A 14,075-nucleotide genomic window follows, 5' to 3' on the forward strand; every position below is an offset into this window, starting at 1 on the left:
GCCAAAGTTATAAGCAAAACAAAAAATGCTCTTCCTATGGAAACTTGGTCCTAAGTATAACTACCTACTGGTGACCGCCAGTAGGTAATGTGCTAATGGGATAATGGTATGCACAGTAAAAGTCCACAAAAATGCTGTGTTGTAAACACATGTGTGGTAAAAGCTGTGTGGTAGTGGTACTTCATGGAAATTTCCTTTTTGTAAAGGCTGCATCCCCCCAAATAAGATACTTTAAGCCCTACAGACTACAGGAGATAGGTAGTTCCTGCAATTTTCTTAGTCTAGGAGCGTTCGTACTGCTTTTATTTATCCTGCATATGATTACAACGATGAATCGAAGCCTTTTGTTCCCATATAATGATGAATATTTGAGTATCAATGTTATGGTTCCTGAAAAAACACCCACTGAGTTTTTCCTTATTTTATAAAAATTGTATGCATTTGAAGAGACGTTCTCAGACATGGAAAGGATCACAAAAGCTAGAGAAAAAACAAATTATTTTCCACTAAATACAATTACTAGGGTTCTTGGTATAAACAATGCATGGGTGTGGCTATGGGGTCGAAATTTTCCCCATCGTACGCAAATCTGTACATGGGAAGGTTTGAGGCACAACACCTATGGCTCCATGGACCTCCAGAACTAACAGAATCTATAGTATATTGGACTAGATATATAGACGATATTTTATCATCTGGGCAGGTACTAAGACTCAATTTGAAGAACTGACAAAATATCTTAACAACAATACTTTCAATCTAAGCTTTACCTCTAGATTTGACAGAACAGAAATAGATTTTTTGGACATTAAGATTTATGCCAAAGATAATAAAATCATGTCCCGTCTATATAGAAAGCCTACGGCCTGCAATTCCCTCTTACATGCTACCAGTGGCCACGCTACAATACAGATCAACTCAATCCCCTTTGGAGAAATGACTCGACTCAAGAGGAATTGTAATGAGGAAAATATATTTCGACAGGAACTGACAAATCTTGAAATGCGTTTTCGCAGTCGAGGGTACTCTTCTGATATCCTAGATAAATCAAGAAAGAGGATTCTACAGAAAACCAGAAACTCTGTCTTATATAAATCCAATGCCACACGAAAAAATAAAAAAAGCAGGGATAAGATCAGCTTGATCACTAACTACAATATGCACAGCCATCATATTTACAAAATCTTTAAGAAACATTGGCATCTACTAAATCTAGATAGCACAATGAATAAGTTACTGACACAGCATCCCAGCATTGTATACAGAAGAGGTAGAACATTAAGGGACTCTTTATGTTCTAGCTATACCCCCCCAAACAATCTGATGTTACCTGGTTATCTACAAAACTAGATGGATTCTACAAATGTGCGCATTGCAATATGTGTCAATAGGCATGCAATAAACTGAAACATTTTAAATATAACACCAACACAACCAACCAGATTCGTCAGTTCATGAATTGCAACACGAGATATGTTGTATATTGCCTACAATGCGTTTGTGGCCTAATTTACATAGGGAGTACAACCCGACCCCTGAAAGAAAGAATTCAAGAGCATGTAAGGGCTATCAGGAATAATGACTGCAGTTACCCTTTAGCGGTTTATTTCAATAAAGATCACCCCAATAGAACATTGACAGGTCTGAGATTCCATGGCATCACTGAAATCAAAATTGATGCCAGAGGGGGAGACAAGACATTAATTCTAAGAAAAGCTGAAGCACAATGGATCATATGCCTTCGTGCGGTAGAAAGGGGCATTAACATTGATAAGGAGCTATTTATCTTTCTTAAGGACTAAGAATAGTCCCGCTCTAGAAATCAAGAGCTGAGCAATTAAAAAGATTGTATAGATGTGCAAAAATAAGAATGAGAATATCCGACAATATTGTTACATCTCCATAAGAGGAGATAAACATGCCACTTTAGAGGTCATGATGTATACACTTGTTTGTAACCTATATTGTACATATTGTTGATCCTATATAGCCACAAATGAATCATCTAACAAAACATAGTGAAGATATGATGGCCGTATGGCAAGTGATATGTACATTGTATAACATGCCAATACAAATGCAGTATATCTCTGATTATAATGTATTTCTGCAAAATAGCAGATACAGTGTTTTACTTCTATATCAAGAATTACTTGGCTATGTATCTATTTCTGTTTTAAAGAGTTAACTTAAAACAACAACTTTAAATACTAATCTAGAGGGTTGGGTTTTATACTATGAAACACACCATCTAACCTTCACATGAGTAAGGATATGAGAGAAGTATATTTAATTTACACGTACTAGTATTTAACTAGCTGTTATTTAATAGAATCTTTACACCTTTCTACTTTAAGCAATTGGGTCTCACACTAACACTTAACTAGTCTTTTAATATACAGGTACTTTCTAAGATACTCTACAAAATATGGGACACTAGACTCTGGGACGCACTGCCTTTGTTATTGCCTGAATTCTATTTACTACATAGACCCTGAGTACACGCTTATCAACATATCGCTGGGTTTTCTCAGCACTATTCGTACTATATAAATATGGCCACCTTGTGATTAGATCCAATAGTAAGGTCTGTTAGACTCCACAGTCCTTATTCTATTATGATGAATCAACATTGGCTCACCGGTCACATGATATGACGCTATTACGTGACGTCGACGTAGTCTCTACATAGCCAGAGACGTTTTAAGGCGTGGGCAAAGTGGGCTCTGGCCCAGGGCCCCAGCCTTTCAGGGGGCCCCCTGGTAGAGCCAGCTCTGTTTGAATAATTCTTAAACCGATTGTTGTTTAAGATACCGTTTTCCTTTCATTTTAATGTGGGTGATGCGTAAGAGTCTATTACAGACATTTTGCAGAGAAATGTGTGTATATTTCATGCAAAATCCATTAAAAAAGTTTCTTTTAGATCAAAACTGGACTTCACATATGAGAAATGAGTGGGTATCACAGAGATTATTTGCAGTAAAAATATTAGTGAGCTGCTGCTGTGTTACAATATTGAAAACACATGTCGCTATCCCTGAATTTCGAAGAGTGTGCCTGTGCACTGTCAGTAACCTGGCCGAAGAGGGAAAGAGAGCTGAAATTGGATCATAAATTCAAAACTTTTCTGAACAGGGGCCCCCAAAATATGTTTGGCCCTGGGCCCCCTAAATTCTTAAGATGTCCCTGTACATAGCACCGGCAATATTCACCGGTGCTACATGTCGTATCTCGGAAGGACTGCGTTGTGAGACACGTCCAAATACAAAAGGTTAGTCACTGACGAATTTTGTCCGGGACGGCCCCCTTTTTTTTTTGGCTATTGCGACTACATTTATCTGGGCACAAGCCTTAATGTTTTGCAATGCGGACCAGGACGCTTATCAAATGTACTTTTGAAACCTATAGATGTGAACTCTCAGGTTATTATGAAATCGGCACTATTGGATCGATTAATGAACGATATGCCTATTTGAAAGCAATATTCACAGGAGGCAATAATGTACCTTCTGTTTTGACTTAACGTTAATACTAAATATACTTCATGGCTTGGTGGCCGTATACCGCCTGTTTGAATAGTCATGATAAGTCTTGCGATGCCTTTCTGTCAATAAAGTTCACGAATAGGAAACATTTAGAAAACTATGTCTTTTACCAATCATAGCAAGGGAGCCATTATGTTGGCTTTTTGATTGGCCCTTCTGCTTCATAATAAGCTTTTTTGATATTCTTTTTTTCTTTTGTTGGTTTTCAGGGGCATATCATAGCCCAAGAACTTTTTGAAGACTGTAACTGTAAGTCTCCTTTTCTCTTGGATTCTCTATTACTTTTAGTATAGGACAGGGTTTCTAGAGTGGACCGCTTCAAATTCATTTGTGATCATAATAAGCTTAGCCTTTAAAAATAAACGATTTGGCTAGTCAGTTGCCTAATGTTTTAAAATAACACTTTATTGAATACGTTACGTTTTTGTATACCTCTCACCTCTTTTTGACATTTACGTTTTGGACATATAGAGGACCTATAATAGCTGTCCTTTTGAGCTACAATATATAAGTATAAACTTATTGATATTGACCTTTATAAAACGGAAATTAAAATAGGGTCATCAAAATCTAGACCACTTACCATATATCTGCTCCAATTTCTTAGAACAAACGACCGGAAGGTATACTAAGAAGGAAGAGAGATATAATACGAAAAAATACGTGGCGCGGTCTTCTCTCTTTTTAAATAAGAGAATCCAAATATACTTTGGTAATTTATCATCAATTTACTGATTATTTACTATATATGGAATTCCATAATTGTAATTAGAATCAGAATTCTCATAGAACGTCTGCTTTCTTCTTGTCGTGAAAATCTAACAGGGGAAAGATGAGCACCATATAAGAGACTTGGATATTTTTGATACAAACACCGCATTACGTCTGCATAATACAACGATTGAAGGTATCTCTTTGGATAAGTTCCATAATACCGTGTGGTGGGCTTTTCTTTAACAAATCTCTAATAGATAGAATGGCATCATCTTGGGCAAATGAGCACTGCACATTTCCTTCCTTTCCTTTTTTCCCTTTTTTTGACACTATGGGTGATCTTTTTCTATTTGCACAGCTTTCTCTTTTTCTTAAAGAATTTACTTGTAAACAAATAAAACGTTTTTTAAATTAGGAGCTTTTTCCTGTTTCCTATGAATTTCATTAACTTGTAGGCATAAACAATGAAAAGTCAGTTTTTTCTGACATTATTTGCAGCCTTGAAAAAGTTTCTAAAAGAAACGAAACGTGTCGGCTGCCGGTTCAATGCTCAAAAAGAAGATTGTTACACCAAGCTGTCTATTCCCAATTACACTGATATTGTGTTTTGAATTTGGCATCTTCTTCAACACACCACCATCACAGTGTCACACTTTTCCTGTCCATTGAAAGTTTTCAGCCAGGGGGTGCCAGAGAGCTCTCAGGCAAGATGCCACTCTTTTGGTAGGCTCCTGCTATCTGAGGCACTATCCGACTACATTCACAACCATGCGCGCCACTGATGGGCAAACTATGAGCCCTCTAAGGCTAAAGAGCTGGAGTAGGCTAAAGGCAGTCAAAAATATGGAGAGAAAGTGCCAAGATCATACCTGCTATGGAGGGTTTGGACCCATGACTGGGAGCTACATTCATCCTGATGAGCAGTGCCGGGGGTCTGAGAGCAGAGCGGAGGGGGCAGACCGGTGAATGCTTGGGAGTGGCAGGTGAGGTTGGATAGTAGCAGGTGGTCCGCTTGCTTTAGAGATGGAGAGCAGTGGCTGAAATTGTGCCTGAGAGCTGTTAGGCCATGCTCATGCAGTTATCGTACTCCCCCTGGCAGGAACTACCTAGAAAGGAATTGCCTGTCCTACACTGCTGTACCCTCGGGGCACTGCCCTGGCAGTTGGGCCAACACTGTCTTATTCCAAGGGGGCCGGCCCTGCAACATAAGGTTCCTGTGCATAAGGTGCCCTGCACAGCCACCTGTGGTTGGTGGTGGGCTCAAAGCTGATTGTGCCCTCCAGTGATTGTAGAGTCAGAGAGAGAATATCCGCTCGGACCTGAGCATCATAGACCCTACAATGCAAGTTTCCCTGCAGAGATGTGACTACCATGAGGAAAGTGGATGTCAGCCAGTCTAAACTGTTGTTCAACTCCTGCAGGGGTCCCCAGAATATCTCTAGCACATAGAGGTGATATGGACACACTCCATGACATGCACAGAACTCCAGAGATGGAAAAGATGAACTGAAGGCACTCCTTAGATCTATGCAAGAGTGCTTAGTCTATATTGACACCAAAATGGACACTCTAAACGTGTGCATAGTTGGCATGGCGGGGAGGCTTGAGCGCCATAATCACAGACTGACCGAGTCTGAACAATGTATACCTGCCATTGAGGCCTCCTGGCCACCAAGGGGAAGAACATACAAAATATGGACAAAGGTCTCCGCCTTATAGCAGCGAGTAACAACAATTTGGAGGCCTGCTTTAAGCTGAATAACATTTGAATACTGTGTGTCCCTCAATCTGCCAAAAAGGGAAAGATGAAGGTCTATGTTGAGTGCATGCTGCAAACACTATTTAGGGAAGAATCATTCTCCAGACTTATAACAGAGCGGACTGGTCTCTGATGACAAGACCCCCACATGGAGCCCTAACCAACTCTAATATAGTGTGGCTACTCAACTATAGAGATCAAAATTAAGTCTGGGTGGTGAAATCTGCTCTGCTCACGGAGTTTGCAGAGCTTTCCGCACTCCGTTTTACGCGGAGTTCGAGGAGTTCCAATCTACTCTGCTTTGCGTTGCTGAGGGGAGTTTTTTTCCTCGCTCGTGTTCATCAAAATTTAGTTGGCGAGCACAAGTGAGGAAAATCCACCTTCCGGCGATATTTTTCCTCGTTCACGATCATCAACATCAAGTTGGCGAGTGCGAGCGTGGAAAATCAACCTCCTGGCGAGATTTCTCAATGCAGGGGTCAGATTTCTCATTGCGAGTGGTCGCGTATGCTCGCGGCCACTCACGGAGAGAAACCGTACATTCGGGTTGAGAAAGCTGCCACTCGAGTAAAAATCTACTCGAGCTGCAAAAAGGAAAGAGCTCCCACTTGCGCTGTGCATGGTGCCATTCGGGATGATTGCCCAGTGCGGACAAGCACCTGGCACCGAAAATAACCGCAAATGGCATTTATCTAATGTACTTTACTGCTCGCAGAGCTCCTCGTAGCATGGCAGAGTTTTTTTTAACTCTGCGAACTACGCCCAGGCTTAATCAAAATATTGCACTCTGGCTTGCATGAGACAAACGCAAACTCCAATTTGAAGGTAACCAAATATCTCTGTTCCCAGACTTCGCTGTGGCTGTGCAGGAAGCTTTGTGAAAATATCAGCTGGTGAAGCAAAAACTTATACAAGTCAACATACCATATGCCATGTTAAATTTATCATGTCTCTGAATTTTTCACTGAGGCAAACAACATGTATTTCAGACACCAAACCAAGCACTTTTTGAAAAATTGATCCGGTAAAGAGAGAGATGTTGAAGAGATTCCTCTGCAAAAGAACACACTCCCTCCTACTACGATTCAGATTGACTATCAGGCCTTCCACTGGGCTTCCCTTATGTTGGTGGGGTCATGTGGTTGTCTGCCCTCTTCTCACTGACTTAGGAGATCAATATGTAAAGCCATGGGACACGGGGAGCTGTCTCTATTTGGATGTGAACAAATATGGCCTGCAGGCACATATCTCTTCCTCCAACAGCCTTGACCCCGTGTTCAGGGCTAGGCCATGAGCTACCTTAGTGCACCTCAGTGGTTCCTTCCCCAATTTATTCATTTCTAGTTAGAGGTCTGATCAACTCACTATGTTCCAATTGGCGCAGATGTTAGCCAGGGTAATGTACCTGATGGGATTGGGCCATCTGTGTGGGTGGGGTTGATTTGTAAGAAACAGGTTTCTGTTACTCAGATACCGCATTGCATATACCTTGACGACAGTGACCGAAAGTGAAGGACATTAAACTCCACTGCATCAGTTTGAGACTTCCTGAAGATGCATCACTTGGAATGTGAGAGGACTCAAGAATCCATGCAAAACAAGACAAGTTCTTGCATACTTAGACAGACACCAGGATAGTGTGATCCTGCTACAAGATACTCATCTTATACAACAGACAGATAGGCTGTTGGCCAGGCATCGAGCCTCACACTGCTTTACCTCCTCTTACATCTCATGATGACATATAGGTTGATAACATATTGGAAGTATTCAGGGGACTCCAAACAGGCAAATCTCCTGGCTCTAATGGTCTACCAACCTAATTTTATAAACGATATGCTACGGTGCTGGCTTGTACCTTCTAGCAGTTTTTGAAGAGGAGCGGCAGCATAGAGTTATACCACCTACTACATGTGAAGCTGTGTAAATAGTGCTTTTGAAACCTGAAAAGCAAGCCCACAGATGTGATTCATATGGCTCACTCTCCCTTTTAAATTGTGGTGTCAAGGTTTTGGCCAAAGTGATTGTAAATTGATTGACTTTAATAATTCCAAATCTGGTGCAGCCTGACCAGTCAGTCTTTATACCTCTATATGCATGCTATTCTCAATCTGACAGGATGTGAACCCAGACCTGAATGCTGCTGATGTATTTCTAGATGCCTCTAAAGCATTTGAATCCATGAACTTGGGGTATCTCTTTACCATTCTGGCTCAGGTGGGCCTGCCAAGGCAGTTTATTGATCAGATATGTCTACTTTATACATGTCCTGTAGCCAAAGTATGCATAAATGGCACCCATCTAACCCTTCGAGGTCTCCCGAACTACGAGGCAGGGATGTCCACTCTCCCCCATTCTTTTGCCACTGGCAATGTAGCCCTGTGCTGCAAAGCTCCAACAGTACTACTCGGAGTTTGCAATGAGATACACCAGTCATCCTATTCTCAGCTCAATCTACCCAGATGAAGTGAATCTGTATATCCGTGACTCATATCGCTATCTTGGGGTGTTTAATACCTGGAGTAAGTCACAGATGTTCCCACTCACGGATAACATAATACGCTTCACACCGGAGTTTCCACTGGCATGATGTATGGGTTCCCTCAAGTACCTGGGTATGTGGGTACACAGAAAGAGAGGTGGTGATGAGGGAAAACTATGGAGTTACGATTGTTTTCCCATATCAGAACAAATAAATCACTGGATCTCCCTTCCCCGCCCTTAGCTGACTGTATCAGCCTTACTAAAATGGTGATCTTCATGAAACTCCTATATTTATACAACAACATTCTTATGCCTATGACTAAGGCCTTCTTTAGCACTTTTAAAACTTAATTGGTGAATCAGACATGGGCAGGTGCACAACCCCAAATCAGATGTGAGACCCTTCTCTCCCCGTCCACTGGGGGGATTTGCAGCCCCCAATTTTGAGCTTTACTGTTTGTGTGTCCAAGTTCACTTTGGTGTCTATTGGCACTAACTGAGGCCATACCTCCCACACTTAGCAGTTGAAGCAGATAGCATGGACCCCGCACCACAGTCCTTCTTATTGGGAGATGCCCATCCTGCCACATGCAAGATGTATCCATTACCAAATACACGATTCAAGCATGGGAGCGGCTGAGTGTGAGAGCAAGACCTGGTTATGTCTGCTCATGTCTTCTCTTAACACACCACCCCTTACTCTAACTCACCCACAAATCCTCCACTTTGGCACAGCTACACAACAGAGGGCTTGTGCCATGGGGGATATTTACAGAGATGGGCGTTTTAATATATTAGAGGATTACAAGGAGGACCAACCGTGTACACCGTTGGAACTATAGATTATGCAACAGAAGGGTGGGGCACTCCAGGAGATCCAGATGGAGCCAAGTCCGCTCAGAGTGCTATCGACCATGCTGAAGGTCACCTCTACCACACACCTGACCAATAAACTCCATAACGCAGCTCAAGAAGAGGCACCTCTTCAGCAGCATCAGGAAAAGGAAAGCTGGAAGGCGGAGCTGGGTAAGAGTTTTTCAGATGGAAATTCAGCTGTATGCAAACTGGACTGACTTCATCGAGTAGTAGGCCCCATATTATTCCTCATAAATACTTGCATGGGGCCTATTTCACACCCGTTGCATTGTATAAACTTGGCCTTTGGGAAAACTCAAACTGCGCCACGTGTGGTGCACCAGACACTGAAACTCTGCATTTGGCTTGGAAGTGTCAAGGGGTTCAGCAAGATTGGACAAATGTCCTGACAGCTTTGTCTGCCATGGCGGAGTGCAAAATACAGTTGGATAAAGAATATGAGGACTCTGTTCAGTTCTAGACTCTTAAGAATAATCTTTACATACCCAATTCATAGATAAAATCATTTTTTACAAAAGGTCAGAGTCAAATGCCTTTTATGTGGTTAGTTGTTGTTCTTCTGACAGGATGAAAATTTGGGCAGTGGCCTGCAACCTATTTTATTTCAAAGAGGTCTACTCTGTCACAGGCAGATGTAGAAACCACCCGGGCCTGCCCCATTTCTTAGCCCCTCTACCCAGCAAGGCACGAATTCCCGTGAGAGAGAAGCTACCCCCAGAACCGGTATTTAGTTACCACAGAAGAGAGGATTGTCATTACCCCGGCCACATCTCTAGGGTGGGCATAGGTGTTCTGCACAGTGGAAGAAAAGTTCTGAGATGTTGAAACAAAAATGGGTAGGGTTAGGCCTTCAAACCTTTTCCCTATTGGTAACCGAGGGGCCAGGAGTCACCACTATCCACAAGCTAGTGCCAGGCATGAATGTCATCCCTTGGCACCCTCTTCAGAACACTATTGGACCTGTGAAAGACAGAAGCAGTGCTGCACATGCTGTTGAGACTTGTGAGGAGACCCAATAGGCTGGAACTGCTCCTATTTGCAACCAGGACAACGATGTGGACTATAAAGGTCAGTTGGCTTACCTCCTGTTCAGGGACACAAAATATGCAAGAATTCCACTTTCTATGAAGAGCCCAGCGGGCCAGTTTCAACAAGATCTGCTCTGGTCCTGCTGTTGGCTTCTGTTGGAGTATGTCCTTACCCCCAAGTGGTATCCTGAGGTCCTGGAACACTTGGATGCTGTCAGAGTACACACCTTCAGCCTAAACCTAGAAACCTGAAACATTTCGCAAAATATTTGCCTGGAGAACAGTTGTGGGACCGGGACAAACCTGCCAGCCAATCTGCCAAAGGTGCATGCCAGTGGGTCTGATTTTGCTGCAGTTCCCGCTTTGTTCTTCTCCTCAGCAGCAACTCCAATTTAGTAGGCCTGAAGCCGAACAGAATCCAATGATGCTGAACCCTCTTTGACTACAGCCTGCAATGTTGCCCCAGTGAGGAAATCTGAAGTCCAGAAAATACACTAAGTCAGAAGGTAGAAAGCTTCACTGGGTCTGATGCATAGCAGCATCCGATCAACATCAATGACTTCCTGGGTGCTTTCTCTGGACGTTTCCCACTTTGAACTTTTCCTGCCTTTGTTGACGGCTTCACCAAGCGATTTCATAATTCATCAACCCATCATCAACTAACCGTTCATCGGATTCAGCCTGCAGTCAAGCTCCACTGAAGAGTACACCTTCTTGAAAATGTTCTAAGTAATAAGGTAACATTTTGACAGGGATCAATCTGTCCTGTTTATCTGACCAGTGCTCCCTTGCAGTCGGCCTGAAGTCATAAGTCATAAGATTTTATTAAGAGCACATTTCATCCAAGGGTCTCAAAGTGCTAGCGAAAACAGGTGAAGGGGAAGAAAGACAATTAACAAGAGGAGAGCATTCAAAAGAGCGAGATTTTAAACCTCCTCCGGAACTGCTTATGATCAGTGACCAAAAGAAGCTGCAATGGAAGTTCATTCCAAAGAGCAGGAGCTAGAGGAGAAAAGGATCTACCGCCATTCCTGCAGTATGAATCCTGAGTGGAGTGAGAAGATGTATAGTTCCTGACCTGAGAGTTCTGTTGGGTAAGTACCAATTTAGTTTTTTGGCAAGGTAACCCAACACGTTTCCACACATGGTCTAATGTGCCATACAGATGATCTAGAAATTGATTATTTTTCTGATGGGAAGCCAGTGAAGAGCTTTCAGACTGGGTGTCAAGGGGGACCATGAAGGAAGATTTAGTACTAGTCTAGCAGCGGTGTTTTGCAGGACTTGGAGTCTAGTGAGTGGTGATGGAGCGGGTTACCAGCTCGAGTTACACACACATACCAAATACTCACCTGGCCCCATAACATTCATACAGATAAGCTAGTAAACCCCGCTGTCATCAATTTTGAGAATGTACCTGTAATTTGATATCCATTTTTACCAAGTCTTACCAACTCAATTTTCCTGTCAATAAATTTCCTTTACTCAATGAATCAGGTTGCTGAGTTAGTTTAAGGTAGAAATGACATTTACCTTCCTTCGAAATGACCACAAACTCAAAAAGTTTTAAAATCTTTATCTAATCAATAATTTTGTGAGTCATAATCAATTACAGTCAACACCTTCTTCCTTCAAGAAGAAATTAGAATTCATTAATACTAGTTACAATAAAAGATCAATGATGTCAGTACCTGTAAAAGGGGGGAAAAGAGAGCAGGTACAAAGACAGGTTTCACAGAATTATATTTACCTAGGGTGATAAATGAACCCAACTCCTTGAAGATGGGCCAGAATGGAGTCCACCATGACAGGTGGCAGACTGAGGATCAGGACAGGTTCAGATCTGGGAAGGTGACCTCTTCTAAGTGCAACGCCAGCGTCACACCCCTCTCTGGCACTACCCTCCTCGATCTTCCCTTTCGAAACTCCCCTTCTAGATGATTGGATTATCGATCAGTATCTTGGTCTCTCGAACAAGGTCTCTAGCATCTGTAGGGTCTGAGACAGCGTCTCAGACAGAGTCTGTGGCAGCATGCGTGTCGGGTCGGTGACGAGTCGGAATGACAGGTCTGACTCAAAAGAGAGAGTGAGCCCGTTAACTAACTAACTTTCCTCACTTATACTATTCTGTGTTTGAGTACCACACCCAAAAGTTTCAATATTCGTGTTTTCCCCTATTCTAATTGGACAGGGCAAGGAGGTGAGTTCATCACACCATACTAAAAGTTATATATTCTCTTTGGACCATTGTTCTATGTTTCCGCCCCTTAATTTACTTTCCCAAAGCTTTATTCCCACCCACATTTCACGTTATGATCAATACACTTTGAAACATTTTTCGAGTTTTCTTCTTTTGTCCGGGTCAATAGGTTGAGTTCTCAGGTGTCACTATCCAGTGTGGCCTTGGCTGTGTTTCAAGTTATGCCATCATGGTTTCCGGCAAGTTTCTTTGCGCTTGTGTGCTGGACAGGTGGGTAGGGATTTCAGTCTCCCTCCGAGACCAAAATATGATCTAATAATAAAGTCAGAAAGAGACACGTTAGAATGCGAAAATAAATGATTTCACTGTATACCACTTATCTCTACTCTATCCCCATTTACTTATTTTGTTCTTTTGCATTAGTTTTTAGTAGAACTTATAAGGTTTAGTTCAAGCAATAGCATGTGCATTATCATGTGAGTTTCAAGCAGCCAAATTAAAGCTACTGCGCAGATGCAAAGGTTCCCCCAAGCATAGAAGGCGTCATAAAACGTAGATGCAATAGACGCATGTGCAATGAAGTTCCCAAGTTTTTGGCAGCCATTTTAAGACACTCAGGTTACTTGTTAGTAATACACACAGGAAAGCTTCCCCTAGATACAGTATGTCGTGTTTAATGCAATATTAGTATTTACAAAACATATTGGTTATGTGGTTACATGATATTTGAAAGAATTGCATACATACAAGTCTCTTTAATACGAAATCTTTCTCCATCAATCCCCTCTCTGATGGCATTTAATGCCATCACTAATTTCTACTGAATCAGATGCCAACTTTAGCACATCTCGATTTCTTCTTCAACCCTTTCATTTCTTTCTTTTTGCTTTTTGCATTGTAATCCTCTCATTCTTTTGTAAACGTCTCCTTTTAATTCTTCCAGTTGTATTTCTTCGAGTTTTCTTTTCTTACCCCTTTCATTTACTTCATATCTCTTTCTCCCTTTGCAGCATTTGTGCCAATCATTATTGCTAATACTAATAGTGATATTCCCAATATGGGCAGTGTTATTTGACCTAAAATACCATTACCTGTGTTGGAAAGCCAACTACCTAAGTTAGAAATGCTATTTGTCAACGTTTTCCATACACTTTCAACTTCCAGTGGTTTCAACTCTTCTTCCAAGTTCGTAATATTTTTAATATATCTTCGAATTTCAACACTTTTATCAGGAATATACGTGCAACAATGTTGCGTTTTCAATAATTTACAGACTCCACCCTCTTTTGCTAATATTATGTCAAGAGCAAGTCAATTTTGCATAACCATAGATCTGACCCCAACTAACTCAGTGTTAATCATCAAGAATCTGTTGACAACTGACACATTTTTCGTGACTTTAGAAGAATTCCCACTAAAGGTATCAATGCACCAAAAATGTCACCTACTATTTCAGAAAAACTAGCTCT

Source organism: Triturus cristatus, chromosome 1_2 (assembly GCF_964204655.1).
Source record: "Triturus cristatus chromosome 1_2, aTriCri1.1, whole genome shotgun sequence".
Taxonomy (NCBI): domain Eukaryota; kingdom Metazoa; phylum Chordata; class Amphibia; order Caudata; family Salamandridae; genus Triturus; species Triturus cristatus.